Consider the following 16602-nt stretch of genomic DNA (forward strand, 5'->3'; position numbering starts at 1 on the left):
TTCACTATTATGCACAAGTGCATTGCTGGGAAGACAATTTTCCGCGAGCAACATAAGTGGTATTATATGAGTATAACGCTAAGTATCATGTTGATATAACCTTTTATTCATGCCATTTTTTTATCTAGCGAGTGCCTGTGGGAGCCTCTTTCGCAAGTCATTCCGCAGCATCATGTACCCACTGAATAAAAAATTTGGAAAAAAAAAAAAAAGAAATCCGGTTAGGTCAGGTTAACGTTACATCAAAACAACCTTTTTCAGGCACGCGGATACTGCGGAATAACATGCAAAACTGACCCTCCTGGTCGCTACCCGTTTTAGTCGCTACCGTCGCTCTTGCAGCGGAACCGAGAGCAGGGTTACGTCGCATTATTTCCAGACATCACATCCTGCCAAAGCACTCTGATATTATCCACCGAGACAGCGTGCCAGCCAAAGGCGGAAGTATACGCAGCGTGCGTCAAGTTCAGTTTGTCTCCAGCGGTTGCGTGCTGCCGCAAACGACTGTAATGCCGATCTCTATTGAGGTGCTGAATAGACATGAGGAAAATTATCCCATTCTGTTCGCCAATGAGCACTTGCAGACTTGTTTCAAAGCCATGTTTGCACACTCGTAGACAGACTCCACCATGAGACAAACTGTGCAAAGCCTCGAATGGTGCGTGCACCACTCCGAAAAGGCGTGCGATTTGAAGGTGTCGTGTACTAGTGTTTGTACCCCGGCCGTACCCAGAGGGGGGGTTTGTGGGGTTCAACCCCCCCCCCCCCCCCCTCGCCCCCAAAATCTTTCCCAGGCAGCACGTAGCAATACTTACTGTTGCTTTCAGCAAAACTACCCTTTCCAAAAATCCATACCCCCCCACCCCGAAAAAATTTCTGGCTACGGCCTTGCCCAAGCAGCATTGGCCGATAGCCAATCATTGGACGCCCCTTGGCTTCCCTTTGGCTTCCGATAGCTTGGCCAGACGTCGGCCTGTACGCAAAAGCCATTCGTGGACAACGAGCGCTATAGGCTCCGGACAGCGCCCAGAGGGCGACACGGAGCCCGCGACACCCAGCGCCCCCTTCGGCAGATATGCGCAACGCTGAGTCGGTCCCCGCAAGCCGGTACGCTGCTAGCTCGGGGGCGCTCTTCTTTTTGCAGCGCGGATTTAGCATACTAGTCGCCCCTTTTGGGTTTAAAACGAAGTAAGAGATTGTAAGCTAATCCTGCCACATACTGCATGTGAATGGAGAAGGATTTATTCGGTTGAACTCGCGTATAGGAAGGCACATAAAGGCCGCATAGGAGTGATGCCCAGAAGAGAAACGCTTGTACAGCCTGCCTGCGGGGCAAACCTTTCTCAAGATCAGCATGTTTCGCTTCGAAAGTATACACGATATTTATATTGTTTAATTCACAAAAGAGGAGGCCTTGTCTGCAAATATATCAGACGCTGCGCGATGTTTCCGCGCGGGGTATTCCATCCATGTGAGTGCACTTGGATGCGGCTGCAGAACTATGGGAGTTACATATAGGTCTTCGATCCGAATGTGATGCTCCATACACGTAAAAGTATGAAATTCACGTTTGTTTGAGTATAGCGATACTGCGGACGTTAATAAGTGCCCGCTTCGCCGAGAAACTTTGGGCTTCCAGTTGTAGCCCAGTACGCTAGTTGCATGCATGTAAACACGCCCACAAAAAAGAAACTCTTCACGAGAAGGCTATCACAAGGAATTCCTTTGGGCAGGGATGGGAAGGCCCTGCTAAGTTTTGTTGTAAGCAGAACATCTAATAGGCGTATCGGAATAAATTACTGAATATTCATATCCGGGTTTTTTTTTCTCTCCACGCCGACGGGTTCAGCAGGAGATCTCCGTTAGGAAGGAATAGTAGCGCTTTTTTTCCGTCAACACCTTTACAACAAAAGTCACGGGAGAAAAAATTCGTTCCCTGAGTACACCCCTCACTGGTCCAGAGTGACCGCAATAACAACGGATGGAATAAATAAAGCTTGTCATCCTTCTCCTCCTCCTCCTCCTCCCCGTACGTGAATTTCTTTTTCCTGTGTACATACTGTTCCAACTTTTATTTTGGCACGCCTTAGCTCTATTTTTCTTAGCTTTTCAGTAGCTTAGACAACAATTTCATCGTTTCTTTTGCACGAAGAGGTGGTGATTTTATGCTATCCAAAAGCTCGCGATACATCTGGGAACATTAACGCCTATAAGTGTCCGCGCCCCATGTGTGGTTATATGTATTTAATTCGGCGGTATAAGTACGTGGAATATTAGATGAAGCAGAGTAGAACCGCTGGGTGATAAAACTACAATGCTATAACTGTGCTTGGGGGCCCTCTTTGTTACCAAATTTAGAGCGCACTTATGTGTATTGACCGCCTGCTAACCAGCCTACTAACAAGCTGATCGTACTCCACGGCAGCATGTAATCCGCTCGCTTATTGTGGGCCTTTCAAGATTCAGTAACCATGCTCGGTATCTGCGAAAAAAAGAAACAGAGAAGAAGAATCCGCGGGAGAATGCAAAGGCCTTGAACACATGCTTCCCAGTTGTGCTAGCCTGCGGCTCGGCAGCGAGGCGACAGCATTTTATCAGTGCCCCGTTTTATTTGGAGGTTTCCCGCGACTATATAACATTTTTCACGACTTTGTTGCACTATGTAGTACATATACGCGCAAATAACGTTATAACAAGCGTTTTTTTCAAGGTTGCGTTCACTGGCGCTGTGGGCGGTCGGCGCGGCGGGACCGCCCCAGAGTTGCGCGTGTCTGTCGCGGCTGGCGCTGCGCTCGCGCGGCAAACTTCGCTGTCCGGAGCCTATACGACCGGCCTTGAGGACAAGCATTGGCCGGTGCGCAAAAAATCACACTGGACAGCCGATAGCTTGGCCAGACGCCGGCCTGTACGCAAAAGCCATTCGTGGACAACGAGCGCTATACGACCGGCCTTGAGGACACGCATTGGCCGGTGCGCAAAAAATCACACTGGACAGCGCGCTCATTCAGACATAATTTTTGATCATAAAATTTTATGAAGAGTAGTAGCCTATATGTGACGCAGGTATTTATGAGTGCCTTTACGCACGTCTTGGCATTTTCTTGTTAGTTGAATGACCACTCAAGTTCACTCAAAATATTACTGAAGTTTGCGTGTTTTTGAATTTGTTTTCACGCGCAGCGCACAACAAAAAAAGTAGTTCCAAATCATTTTCAAGGTTGTGTCAAGTAACACATTTAAATAAAAAGTATTGGCAGGTGTAAATGCCGACAGCCTTGCCTGTTGTTGCATATTGTTGCATGAAGTCTCACTGTAGAGCACTCGTGTGCGTTATTTTGCGTGTGTACATGCGCACCCGGCGCGCAAGCAGCACCACTCGAGGGCAGCACTGCGGTCGTTGCCCGCGGCGGTCCCCCAACGGATAACGACGGTTAGAGCGCCGTGAACAGGCCGCAACGCAGCAAAAAGTAGTTACCTAAAGAGCCACAGCACGGTGCCACGAAACAAAGCGTACTTAAACTAAAGTGCAGCTTATTCAAAACAGCGTGAGAGAGAGTGTTAAACGTTCAGTAGGAATTGGTCATTTGTGTTACCTAACACAACGGTGACCGTCGAACTACTTCAGCGTTGTGCCTTTGCGCGTTCTTTGAACCCGCGGCGGTGCGGCGGAGCCGGTGAAGCCGAGGCTCCGTCTCTTTTGTGGCATTGAAACTGCGGTAGCACTCCTGTACGTGTCTGTGAGGTGCGTTTTGGTGTCGGTGGCTGTGTGAAGTATACCTGACTGGTGGAATAACATCGTTTGCCTGCTACGGCCGCCGCTGAAAACGTAAGTCACCATTTCATTTTTATTTTCGCGGTGCGGGAGTGCTCGCGCTAGTTCCCGCCAAACCTTCAGCTGTCGTTTATAACTGGCGCTCGCGAGTGCTGCTTAGTGTTATGTTGTTGGTTTTTGCGAAGAAAAAAGTGGTCCCTTACATGTGCTTCCAATTGTGTGACGCCAGTTCTAGCTATCCTTTTTCCGTCTTTGTGTTTTCCGAACAAGCAGCCGTGCTCCCACTGCAGTTTCACGACGTTCAGCATGCGTTGAAGCAAGACTCGTGTGCCGTATAAGAGTTGCGGATGTATTAAGCTGGCTTAGTTAAACTCTAGCTATAAATGAAGCTTTCGTTTGATTATTTTCTTGAGCAATGTAAAGGTATTGTCGAGCGACAAAGTAATTACACTACCTCTGGGATTCTCCGTGGGTTCCGTTCGCGTCTTCCGCGTCTGACGGGGCAGAAGTGAGCGAAGGCACAACAAAATTTCACGGAACCGCTGGCGTGTCACTTTGTCTATTGGACTTTTTATATTACTTTGCGCTACTGCAATAAGAGTGAAGCCCATTTTCGGCGAAATTCCGGACTGTTTTCTCAAGAACGAGCAAAGTAACTGCTACCGTAAAACGCAGTATTGAAAAATGAATAGTGCAGTACGTTTTATGTTTCATAGCGAGTGTTAACAAGCTAGAACTTAAGGCTGAATATTTTCACACGGACATGTTGTAAGGCTTGTATAGGTGCTGTATTCAGTAATCAGCGTGAATTTAGCATTATAGTGAACTATTTTTTTTTACTTATTACAGGCGCTACGACGCACAGGTGTTTCCCGTGGACAAGTGGCGGATGCAGCAGTGACAAGCTTTCCAAGCTGGGCTATTCTACAATAGTACTGTTCAAAAACATATTGTGGTCTTGGCAGGTCGGCGAATTACCGGGAATGAGGGTCCTGTTTTCATTTATCTGAATGCTTCTGTATTGTAGGCATCTCAAGCAGTTAAACGAATGATAATCGGTTCGCGCTTCATGAGCAGCGCTTTTTAAAATTTTTTCTCGACTGTTATTTGTGTTTGCTTTCATGTTTGTGTTCGTATTCTTGCCACTGTTAAGTCAGATTTCTCCTATATTTGATGTGCATAATAAAAAAGCTACACAGAGAGACCCGGTGTGTTGTGTTGCTCAATTGTTTTTGGCAAGTCACGTATGTATAATTGCTTCGCAAAGTTGATGCAGTTTGCGTATTGTGCCTCGCGGTCCCATTTCTGTTTTATACATGCCATTGTACAGGAAATTATTTAACGAGTGCGCATTAAATAAATAATGCGCACTCGTTTAATAATTTCCTGTATACTGGCATGTATAAAGCAGAAATCGGGCCGCGAGGCAACTCGTAAAATAAGCATTGGTCATAAGGACTGGCCACAAAGCCAAAAATGTGCATGAAAATAGCGTGGGGTCCAGCCATTGGCATTATCATGGCAAGGTACTTTGCCAAGCGTTGTCCAATATTGGCCTTCCAGGGCTTGGCCAATTGTTGGCTTGTCACCTTTCCCAAACACCAGCCAATATTGGCGGCCGAGGTATTGCCAAGCTCGGACACATTGGCCACTGATGTTTTGCCATGCTTGGGCTTGGCAATTTCTGCTGCTTGGGTGGTTTCTACTACTTCCCAACGTTTATATACTTCCTGTCTGCCATGTTAAAACCAAAACTGTTGTGAAGTCTCATTGTACCAGAGAAATGACGACAAAGAAGAAGAAGAAAGAAGGAAGCTCACACTAACGCGCAAGACTTGAAGGTAGCGAAGATGTACGCAACCTGCACCACCATCACGCCAGTTTAAGTTCATGATTGCAGCCAATTTGCTTCCTCTTCGCCGCTGCAACGACCTACACTCCATCATTGTTGCTATAAGTGTGCGCTTCCTTCATTTCTTTGGAAGTGATAATCACTGGACATCACCTTGGAACGGGCGTACACTATGACATGTCTTTCTCATTCCGAGCAAGTGTTGCCACAATTACGGCGAATGGTGGAGTTTTTTTTTTTTTTTGCCAATCTCCCTAAGTGGGTATGCTTGGCTTGACAAACCTGCGCCAGGGACGCTGGGTGGTCGCCGCGAGCCATGCACACACGAGCGCTCGGCATTTTCTTGGTTTTTTAAACTACCGGGCGGTCGCCGCAAGATGCCGTTTGCTGCATCTTCGGTAGTGTTGTTAACAAACGACCCGGTCGAAGATAGCGGCGAGGCCGTAGATGCGGCAATCTCGCAACACTGATGAACACCAAAACGGACGCCGTTGCTGACTTGCGTGTCTCAGTGGCGGTACTTAATACCTTATCTACTGACACTGCGCTGGGCTTCTCTGGCGGCAAATGCAGGGTCCTGCCTAGAGTGACGCATGCGCTCGGCGTCTTGGGCAAGAACTGCTCTATTTAGTGACACTACTCCTGCCTAGCCTTCAAAGATAACCTGCAAACATAATCTTTACCAGGAACACATGGTGGGGGGTCCCATTGTTCACAGGCGCCTTATCCATAATGCGGTTTCGATGCTTGTTTTGTGGTTTCCTTAAATGAATTCTGAGCTCTACGCTGTATGCCTGATTAGCCTGACGCACGCACTCGGCGTCTTAGGCCTTGGAGTTCTTGCCCAAGGAGATGAAACCGTTGGAGGTAGAGGTGTATACAGCTTTGCTGTAGAGAAAACAGTACGCGCAATTAAGATAAGGCAAGCGAAGTTACTGGGTCGCACGCAGGGTAGAAAGAAATGCCCTGTAATAGGGTTGTTTTCCGAAGCGAGGACCTGCACGTGGAATCAGACTGCATCTAACGACGCGTGCGTGTTCGCAGAATAACAAAGTTAACAAATTATCCCCCCCCCCCTTCTATGTTTGCTAATCGAAACAGGCCCGGCGGGGCGTAGGCAGAAGCAAAAGCGCAACAAAGTAAACCGCACGGGACACGCCCACAAGCAAATATTTCCTTCTTCCCAGCGCCCTGAAAACTGGACAACCGGCGACCGGAGCGCGGCGGAACGCTTTTAACGGGTTCAGGCAGGTGCGAACGCAAACCGGAAGTACGCGTGCGCGCACCCCGAAACGAGTCAAATTGCTGCGGCGGTATGTTCCCGCGGCAAAAATAATGTAGCGCACGCATGCACGTACAACTGCGTACCTTGCATAACAAAGCAGGCATTCGGCCAACATAACTTCTCGCTTAAAAGCGCTGCACGCGTGATCAGAAAATGAAACGAGCCTGTCAGCAACGTGTCTACAGAGTCGTACAGATCCCACTGGGCGGTACGCCGCCGGTAAGCAGTAGCAGATCGGTCAACCGAGAAATTTACAAGACTCCGTTTCTTAACAAGAATGCGCGCAACAGAATGCCAGCACACGAACGAAAGGTATAGGAGAGAGCCAAGTGTGCGAATATGCAGCTGCTGCCGGAAGTTGCAACTCGGAGGCCAATATCAATTAAGCTAGCAGCCGACCGAACATTCCGAACACTGCACGGTATGCGTCGGCCTTACGCCAGCTTTCCCGCCGGGGAACGAAAATTGGTCCCAGGCGCGTGCCAAATCCCGCGCATTTTCTCCCAACTGCACAGAGAAATTAAACGCCCCCTCAGGTTCAGCGTACACAGCGGAAGGCGAGGTACCGCTCACAGTCCGCCTCACGGCTTGACAGATACGCCCACCGCTCGATTTTACAGTACGGCGAGAAACGAAGCAGGGGGGACACGGGGTCGAACAACGCTATATCTGCTGTGCGTTCGTAATGTTGGACCTAGTGAACTGAGACCACATCGAGGTGCCTCCGTGGAACCGTAGCTTGACCTCGGTCTCGCAGTTGCGCGTGACTGATAACGGCACCGAGGTCAAAGGGAGACCGGTTGCAGATGCCCTACAGAGTACAGCATCACCAACCATCTGACCCTACGTAAATCTAGAAGCCGGGAAAAGGAAGGACGTCCTCTTTCGACCACACAGTTATCAGCAATCGCTTGAGAATGCATGCGGTGGTGGTCGAAACACTGCTGCAACGCGCACATTTGAGTTCTCGTGCGGCCTCTGATCGACATCCCCGTTACAGGCATGACCTGCGAGCTATTTTTCGCCAAGAGGCCGCACTTCTCTTTTTAAAGATCACATAATTCCCTTATTTTCAGGCACTGCGTGCCCAATGGTTTGAGGGTACCGCGTGCTCTCAGAGCGCCGATGCTTGTTGTACAGCCCACTTCCTCCCTCCCTCATGGCGACCACAGTGCGCGATTATCGTGACGCAAAGGCGCGTACGAAGCCCGGTTGCTGCGTGGTCGTCAACGTTCATAATCCACGGCCGGCGCCAACACCTCCTGCCGACAAGGCTGCACCACGATGACGGTACAGCAGGGGAAATTCCTATCCGCGCGCGTATCGCTGCATGCTTGACTTGTATGCATGCATGTCTGCGGCCGCCATCCGCCGATCCGTTGATCTAGATCGAAGCGTAGGCGCGAACGCAATCGAGACACACCTCCGACAGCGACAACGTGAATGAGCCGCGTCTCCCTCCACATCGACGCCCACAGGCCGGGAAGCAGTGGGTTTCACCACGCCCCACTGCCGTTCGATCTCGCCACAAACATGTCGGCCAGCAGAGTGGTGGGCAGGGCCGCCGCCGTTGGACATGCACTGGGCGGCCATCAATGCCGCTCAGCGGGTGGCCCCAGCTGCACGGTGATCGGACTCGCCTCACCGTGATGCGCTGGTCGCATAACAACAGCACTCCTTCCTTTCTTTGTTCCCATTAGTAGCGTGCGCCGAGCATTACATGAGTCGTTCGCCGGGAGCTCCCAACGAGCAAAGACGGTGGACGCGATTAGCCGAGACCACCGGCGCGACGAGACAAGTCTACAAGGCCGTGGAGAACGCGTCATCAATTGTGACGAAAGAGTGCCACTGCGCTCGCACAAGAGCAGGTGTCTCACATTTTTATATCTAGGTTGACGAACGTTCAACTCGCAGGAAGTACCTATGGTGACCACTGCGTTGCCCCCTGTTTTATAGAACGTTTGGCCGAGACAACGTTGTAGCAACACCTTGCAACGACAGTTTGTACTTCGAAATTGTTCTAAACAGTTTCACAGCGTCTAAGGCATGTCTGTTTTTTTTCCGCGTGACAAATGCATGCCATGACACAAAGGTTAAGCGAAGCTGGCCAGCATCATACAGACCGCAGATTTGAAACCATCCAAGAACAGATCAGAAAATGCAGTGGCGGACATCCCGCCCCTCAGAAACATCTTTCCTCCTCTCCCCAAAGACACAATGCCCAACCACCCGCTTGCCATTAACATGACGAGCGGTTTGAAGAGCGGGACTGCCAGACGACAAGGATACGATATAGCCCGAAAAACGAACCACTAACAGCTTCAACGTAAAAACAAAACCGGCGGGTGATACTTAATGCATTGTCTAAATCTTATTTATAGTGGAATAACTCGACCACTAACCAAAAGTCGGGGGAGCTCCAACCGAATAATACAAAAACGGCACAGCGAAAAAGCCGCATTCGACGATGTTACCCACTCGTCAGCCTTACGCACACCCAAACATAAGCACAAAGCATGCGATCGCGAATTTAACTTCTCCCATAACTGGCAGTGCTGACGCAAAAATTTCCACACTCCTCGACATATTAACTTTGCGCATGGAGGAAAGAAGTGACTACGCGCGAAGCTCGGCGGATCCGGTTCTAGAGGTCGCAACAGGGTTTCGATTTTACACATGGGCGGACGAGCAGCCGACAAGGGTAGGCGATAAAACTGGAAGGTCGCCGAGTAAAGGAAAGCGGGCACCAAACAGTAAAGTAATCATGGGCCGGATTTCGGGGAGTCTGAGGTCGCAACAACCCTTCATCCGACTCCACGTTACCGCCAACCAAGCTCCAAAAAAGTTTGGAGGTCCTCACTGCCGTCTGGCGCCCAATCTGTACGCGCACTTGCGAATACGCGGCAAATAACTATTTCCCGCCACCGGTAGCCCGTACAAAGCTTCGTTATAACGAATTCCACGGGACGCGAAACCGATATCGTTATCAGCGGTGTTCCGTTGAAGGCGGGGACGATTCGCTCTCTGCACTGCGGCTGGGACTAAAAACTAAGCACAAGGAAGATTCGGGTAAAGCGATTTCGTTATAAGGAGGGTCTGACATGGAGCTTCCCACCAATTCCGTGCCGTGCTCTGTAAGCCCTAATACAAAGTATGGGCTCTTGTATATTTTCCGAAGCCTGCGTCATCTTAACATGCGCCCCTTCATGCACCTTAACCCATTGCTAAATGAGATTAAAAGCGTTTTTCCCTGCTCTTGATCAGTCCTGCACGAACCACCGGCAAACAAATCACCAGAAGTCAAATGTGGACAGGACAGTGCAAAAGCTCTTGTGTATGTGCTGCTATCGGCCTATCGTTGCATAGCCTTCCGACGCAAAACAAATGCCAATGTTGGAGTTCCCTAGTGTGCCGAGAGGAGTAAGCAGAAAAAAAGGCCACTAGCACGCAAAAACCTGTCCACGTCGTCCCTTCGTCGTCAGCAGGGTACACAAACGAAGCGAGCGAGACAAAGCGTTCGCAACATTAACGTGCCCCAGCCGTGTAGACAAAGAGGGAGGAGGAGTAACATCCCACACCGCGTTATCGCACTGTCCGCCTGCTCTTCCCACAGTTCTGAAACGCTGTGCGGCAAATCGGCTTACCTTAGCCATCACGGTCATGCCGCTTCATCGAGTTTTCGATGCTCCGAACTTTGTCTTGTTCTCGGAAACCCCCCCTTCCCGTGCACGCCGTTTTTATTTATTTTTTTCCATCTTCGCGCCGCATCGTCCCATTGGCCCCGTTCCGACTGCAGCGGTAGTAGACCGCGACGAGAGTGCAAACTGCTCCAGATACACCGGCCACCGCTTCCTTCTTTGCATTCACGCGTCAGCCAAGCAAGCACATGCAGCACGGATCACTCATGGTGTAACGCACAAAATTATACCTTAGCACGTTCTGCTAATGAGTAAAACAGAGATGGTCCCGAATCGTTACGGAGGTAGGCATCGCATGTAGGCCCCCCCACTGCCCCTCCACCACCAAGAATAACATCGCCAAGTGCAGGAACGCGATGCCTTCTTTTGTCTTCTCAGTGACGCCCAACAATAAAACTTCGGTCTTAAGTCGAATGCCGCAGCATAGCCTCAATAAACTGGCCTTTTATTTCGGACGGCAATGCCACGGTTGGTAGCATCGGGAAGAGAGACCCGGGTCACCTATTATATGCCAGGCAAGGATTGAGCTCGCAGCAGCAGCAGAATGAACGCAGGGCACGCTTTGAATTCGCAAAGGAAGAAAAACAGAAGGTAAGCGGGAAAAACAAAACATAACTGGCGGCTAGGTTGCGGGGCTCTGGCATGCCAGTGGCTCAGAAGAAAAGGGGAGAGAGAGATGGGGGGGGGGGGGGGGGAGGAGGAGTCCCACGCAGCATACACGCAAACGGTGGGCAAGAACAATGGAGGGCGACGGTCAACGCCGACAACAAAGGCAGCAACGGAGAAGAGGGGGTGTCTCTGGCAAGCTCTGATGTCGGCACGCCGAGAACCAGCTCTTTATCCGGGCACCCAATCATTCCGGAAGAAGGCCGCCTTCCCTCCACCCGAGAGGTGCCAATGCTCCTTGTTTATCTCACGCGGAAACTCGAGAGTGACAAAAACGACCGTGGACTCGCACAGCCCGAGCAGGCAGGGAGATAATTCGCTCCCGTGACGATATTTTCGCAGAAACACTCAGCCGAACGAGGTGCTCGCATTCCGCGGGCGGGTTATACTCTCTTGGATGGAATGTTATCAGTCAGGGTGTGAAGGCTACAAAGCCCACAAGTCAATCAAGAGTAACGAATAAGGACTAGTAAGTGAGCTATTTCAGTCTTTCCTTTACGATAGTATAATACAGAGGGATTTGTCGCAAGATGGCCAATAAATGCGGGATGCGGCACATATGCCTGCGCAAGCATTTGTTCGCAGTTCACGCGTTTTTGCCACATCTGCTCCAGAGCAATACCGACGGGAATGCCGAGAAACTGCATAATGAGACCCTTAAATCCAGTTACAATGAGTACATCGGCGAGAAACTACTACTGGTGGTAGACACTGCAGCAAACAGTGGGCAATGTCCTTTGCTTGCTTTGCAGCCATGTCGAGCGTTCCTTCGTACAAATGTCATCACCGCAGAACTGAAGCTCTGCCCTAGATTGCTGAATAAAAGTGGACCGTAGTGTTACCAATGACGTGTTATCGATACTAATGTAAAGCTGCCCCTCAATACTGCCGAAGGCAGCTGTCTCATCTTATCGCAGGGTTCCACGACCTTCCCTTTACCATCTCGTCGCTTCATCAGGCTTTGACTCAGAGGACACTTAAAAAAACAATCGAATCGTCTCGAACCTCTGCAACTGCATCATAATTCTTCCGGCTGTATGGAGAGCAAAAAAAAAAAAAAAAAAAAACAAAGAAAAGAGGGACATGCGTGAAAGAGGACAGGAGCGTTTTGAAAAACTCGGTCGTGAACCGCAACAACAAAAAAAGCGACTTCCCACGAGCCTATTCTCGGCTGCGCAGTCGCCCCGTCAATAGTGCAGTATAACAGAAGCTGCTTCTTTTTTTGTTTTGTTTTCTACAGGCTTTTGCTGCTCAATGTATGAACGCGAGGGCTACCAGAAACTGCGTGAATTTCGGCACATTTCTGCGGACACTGAATTAAAACACGGTTAACCAGTTTAACACGGAATAAAAAACGCAACTGTGTGAGATCGTCATTGGCGATGTCACATCGATGATTATTTCAAGAGCAATTAACTGGTTCATAATTTGATCTGTGGCATAACCATAACTGCCTGCACGGAGCATTCTAGGATTATATACGAGCGGACAGCGACAAAACTATGAACCGCCATCTCAGAACAGTCTGGGGACACAGTTGAGCAACGATAAATGCGTGACTATGTACCCGAATACACGAAATGTGACCGAATGCCACAACACCGGCAGCGAAAGGTGACGGTTTTGCTGCGCCAATTTTACGACAGTAAGTTGCACGTCGTACGATTGGGTCTTGCAAACCGGCATTTTCCGTTTCGCTCCAATATCCGCGACAGAACCGTGAAGCAACTATGCCCAGCGCAGCACTCAGTGATCCTGGACACCAAGACTACGCGTTCGAAATTCCGGTACAGACGGGCTGAGGGCGAAGTGGAGGAGATAATCGCCAAGTCCCTCCCCCCTCCAAACAAAGTGGCCAGGCACGGTGTCTACGCGGCCGACCATCGCCTGCAGTGGAATGCGGAGGAACCTGCCACGCCATCGGGACACGGGCTGCCCGAGGGCTGGCCAAGCCTCCGCGATCGAACGGCCGGCAAAACATAGCATCGCGAAACTTGACACGCAACGCGCAGAGATGCGCATTTTACGAAAGAAGGTGTGCAGCCTCTAGACACAAAAGCAGAAAGACACAGCGACAGCGGAACCTACGTTTCTCCACAGCTCGACGAGATAGTGGACTCCGCTGCCACTGCCGCCCAAGAGAGCGGCCGCGCCGGCCGACGAGACGGTGCGGAACAGGTCGGCGCGCGACGCCGACAAGCCGACCGAGGAAGACGTCTTCGCCAGGCCCACCATGGCTGGGAAACGGCGCTGGGCCACTGCCACCTCTTCGCAAGTGCACAACACGACACGCGCGATAAACGAAGCGGCCGTGGGAACGTTGACAGCTTCCGCTCTGCCTTAGAAATCCGCTGCTCGAGAAGGCCGACGTCGCACAGACACACGCACGTCGCCAAGTGTTCTTCCACAGGCGCGGTACACACAGAAGGACCACGCCCGAGTGGCGATGTAGTCAGCTTTGATAGTCCCGGAGTAGACTATCCATGTCACGGGGAGCAGAAACCCGCCACAAAAGCTTCAGCGATGCTGCCCACTGGATTGGTCAAGGACCCAGCGCGTCGATAAGCCGCCCCTCCGGTGACAGTACGAGTCAGGGGGGACTTAGCACAGCGTCAGTCACTCCCATGACAATCGCAACTACTAAAACCACCCGTGCAGGCCACCTGAAAGGCGGACGATAAAAAAAAGCAAAAAAGCCCAACTGTGCGATAACCCCGGCGCCTCAGCCGAGCGTCACGGCGGCCTCAACAGGGAGGTAGCCAGCTTATCGTCCTCTGGAGCCGTGCGTCAATCCGTCGGCCGGCGATGAGGCATCCTCAAGGCGGGGGGCTAGGCATCGTATTGGGGCCACGTTGCGTCACACGGTCAGCGCGGAAGAGTCGCGGCAGACGATCGATCGGCGGGAGGTATATTCGTCCGGCGGCGAAGGTCTCCGCGCTGATCCTTGCGCCGAGGCAATGCTCCTCGGTCGACGGGACGGCCGAGGCTGCAGCGGGCGGCTACGGCGAAAGAAGCGGCGGCGGACAAGTGCTCGCCGGCCAGGCAGGCGCGGCGGCAGAAGCAGTGCGCCCACTTTCCCCGCCCAAGCGGCGCGGATTAAAAGCCCGGCTACAGAGAAGAGACCCTCTCCGCCGTCGTCGCTCCACGGGAATGCAAGCGACCATAAGAAAGCAAGCAGAGAAAGAAGGCTGGCCACTTCTGAACGGGGGGGCCTCGTCTCTCCCCCGTGCATCAAAGCCGCCCTCCCAAACGTTCGCCCCTCTACGATGGGCAAGCAACCGGCGGAAAGGGAAAGGAGGATGGCTGCCCTCTCCCGCTTCGCGGCTTCTCCGACAGTGAATCCACTTTATAGTGACACGCACCACTGCATGCCGTGCAGTCAACAACTCCGGGAGTTGGCACTTCGAATGCCGCCGCCGTGTCCTGTTTTTCGGGGACCAGTCTGGCCGTGCACTCGGACGCCCCAAGGCGCTACACGTGGGCGTTTCGGCAAAACTGGGCTGTGCTGAATTTCACGGCCGAGCAACGCGGCTCTCGGGATATTGTGGAAGCGCTCGCGTTTCCCGTGCAGACCAGGTAACGTGTGACGCTAAGGGAAGGGAGGAGACGCGGATCATTGGCCTCACGATATTCCAGTACAGTCACACTTGACAGCCCCGTCGGGTGACGGCAGTGGGGAGCCAAGCCGCATCGTCCGAATGTCTCCACAGCACAGCCTCGCCACCCCCGGAGAACAGATGACGCACCGTCGCAACGCGAGAGCTCGCGCAATGCTGCCTCTCGGAGCTTTTAGGTACGCGCACGCACATGCGACCCTGCAGTCACGCGTTTGCCGTATACAGCGGCCATTCGTGTGCACAGTCACGCTTTGGGTGACATGCTCGACAGGTCGTCTCGTTCGACCAGCCTCATCTCCGGGGCGGGTCACTTCCGTAAAACAGCGACACCGGTCCCCACTGAGCTCGGGATAACATTCGCTGCATGTGTTTTTCTCCTTAACGACTGCGCACGTCAACACAGACGCCAAAAAAGATCAACGAGTCGTGAGACGTCAATCCGCAGCAGCTATTCGTGAAGGGACCGGTCTTCCGGTTCTCCCACATGTCAACAGCACTGCCCAGGTAGGCGGTCAGCGTAGCCAAGATCGGCTACTAATCGACGACGATGACGGCCCGAATGGAGCCGGCGCACAGAGAAGCGCCAGCACAATAATGGCCGCCGGCTACTTTCCGAAAGAACGACATCCGCGGTGTGGAGAGAGACACGTAATCGGAGAGTACACCCCAAGTACTAGGTCATCACCGAGTAAAGCAACCGAGACAGTTCCAGCGTATACTGTATAAGAAGACACCACTTGAACCAAGGAGCGCATCCGCTCTTCCGGCTGCAGTCCGGTTGGCCTAATAGCTGCGGCACAGAGTGACCCGCTCATTCGGAGAAGGCCCGTTGATTGCAGCAGCACCGCTTGGGACATCACAGAGCACCCCGAGCTGCGCTCGCTTGGCCACGCGTCCTCATTAATTCCTCGCCCGCTCTTTGCTTTCTTGCTGCCCGTTCCGGCGTTCGAACGGCCGCTCACGCAACGTAGTAGGCGGCCAGGGCCTACGAGGAGACCATCCCCCCTTTCCCCGAGAGGTCGGCACCGGCCATTGATCGTTGGCAGCAGCGGCCGGTCGCGCAGCCAAAGAGATGCCGCGCGGCTTGCCCAAGGCCAACAGTCCGGCCACGTAGAGAGGAGCCCGTCCCGCCGGCTATTCTGTGCAGCGGGGTCCACGCCGGGACAGCCCCACACGCGCCGATGAGGCACTGTATACCCCGCGCGGGCTGATGCCACTAAGGTCGTCACTGCACTGGCTCACCCCGATCGGGACGTACGGCACTACATTAGCTACGTCTGTAGGGGCTCCGCGACAACACGCGCAGCCTATTCGGGAGTGTTACCAGACGCGCCGGCGCAGTTGCACAAGCCGACGTCGTAGCTTCCAGCCTGCTGCACGGGACTTTGCCAAAACACGGAGCGCGGTCGCCTTGCCGAGCAGGTCCGCTCCAAACGAGGAGGCCCACCCGGGGTCACTTAGATGGGGATCCCCGTTTACGTGCAAGTATGCCCACCCGAGATGCGCACAACCGCGGTCCTGCACCACCCGCCGCGGTGGCTCAGTGGCTAAGGCGTTGCGCTGCTGAGCACAAGGTCGCGGGTTCGATTCCCGGCCGCGGCGGCCGCTTTTCTTATGGAGGCGAAAAGCAAAAACGCCCGTGTGTACGAGATTTCGGCGCACGATAAAGATCCCCATGTGGTCCAAATTAATCCGGAGCCCTCCACTACGGC

At 52.3% G+C, this 16602-nt stretch overlaps 1 protein-coding gene across 1 annotated transcript in view; it reads right to left on the reverse strand.

Moving 5' to 3' along the window:
• The window catches only part of Cip4 (formin-binding protein 1-like Cip4), a 130775-nt gene that overhangs the window by 48538 nt on the left and 65635 nt on the right, over positions 1-16602 (reverse strand).

This window comes from Haemaphysalis longicornis, unplaced genomic scaffold, assembly GCF_048455015.1.
Source record: "Haemaphysalis longicornis isolate Haplotype H1 unplaced genomic scaffold, Haemaphysalis longicornis Haplotype H1 scaffold_1, whole genome shotgun sequence".
Classification (NCBI taxonomy): Eukaryota; Metazoa; Arthropoda; class Arachnida; order Ixodida; family Ixodidae; genus Haemaphysalis; species Haemaphysalis longicornis.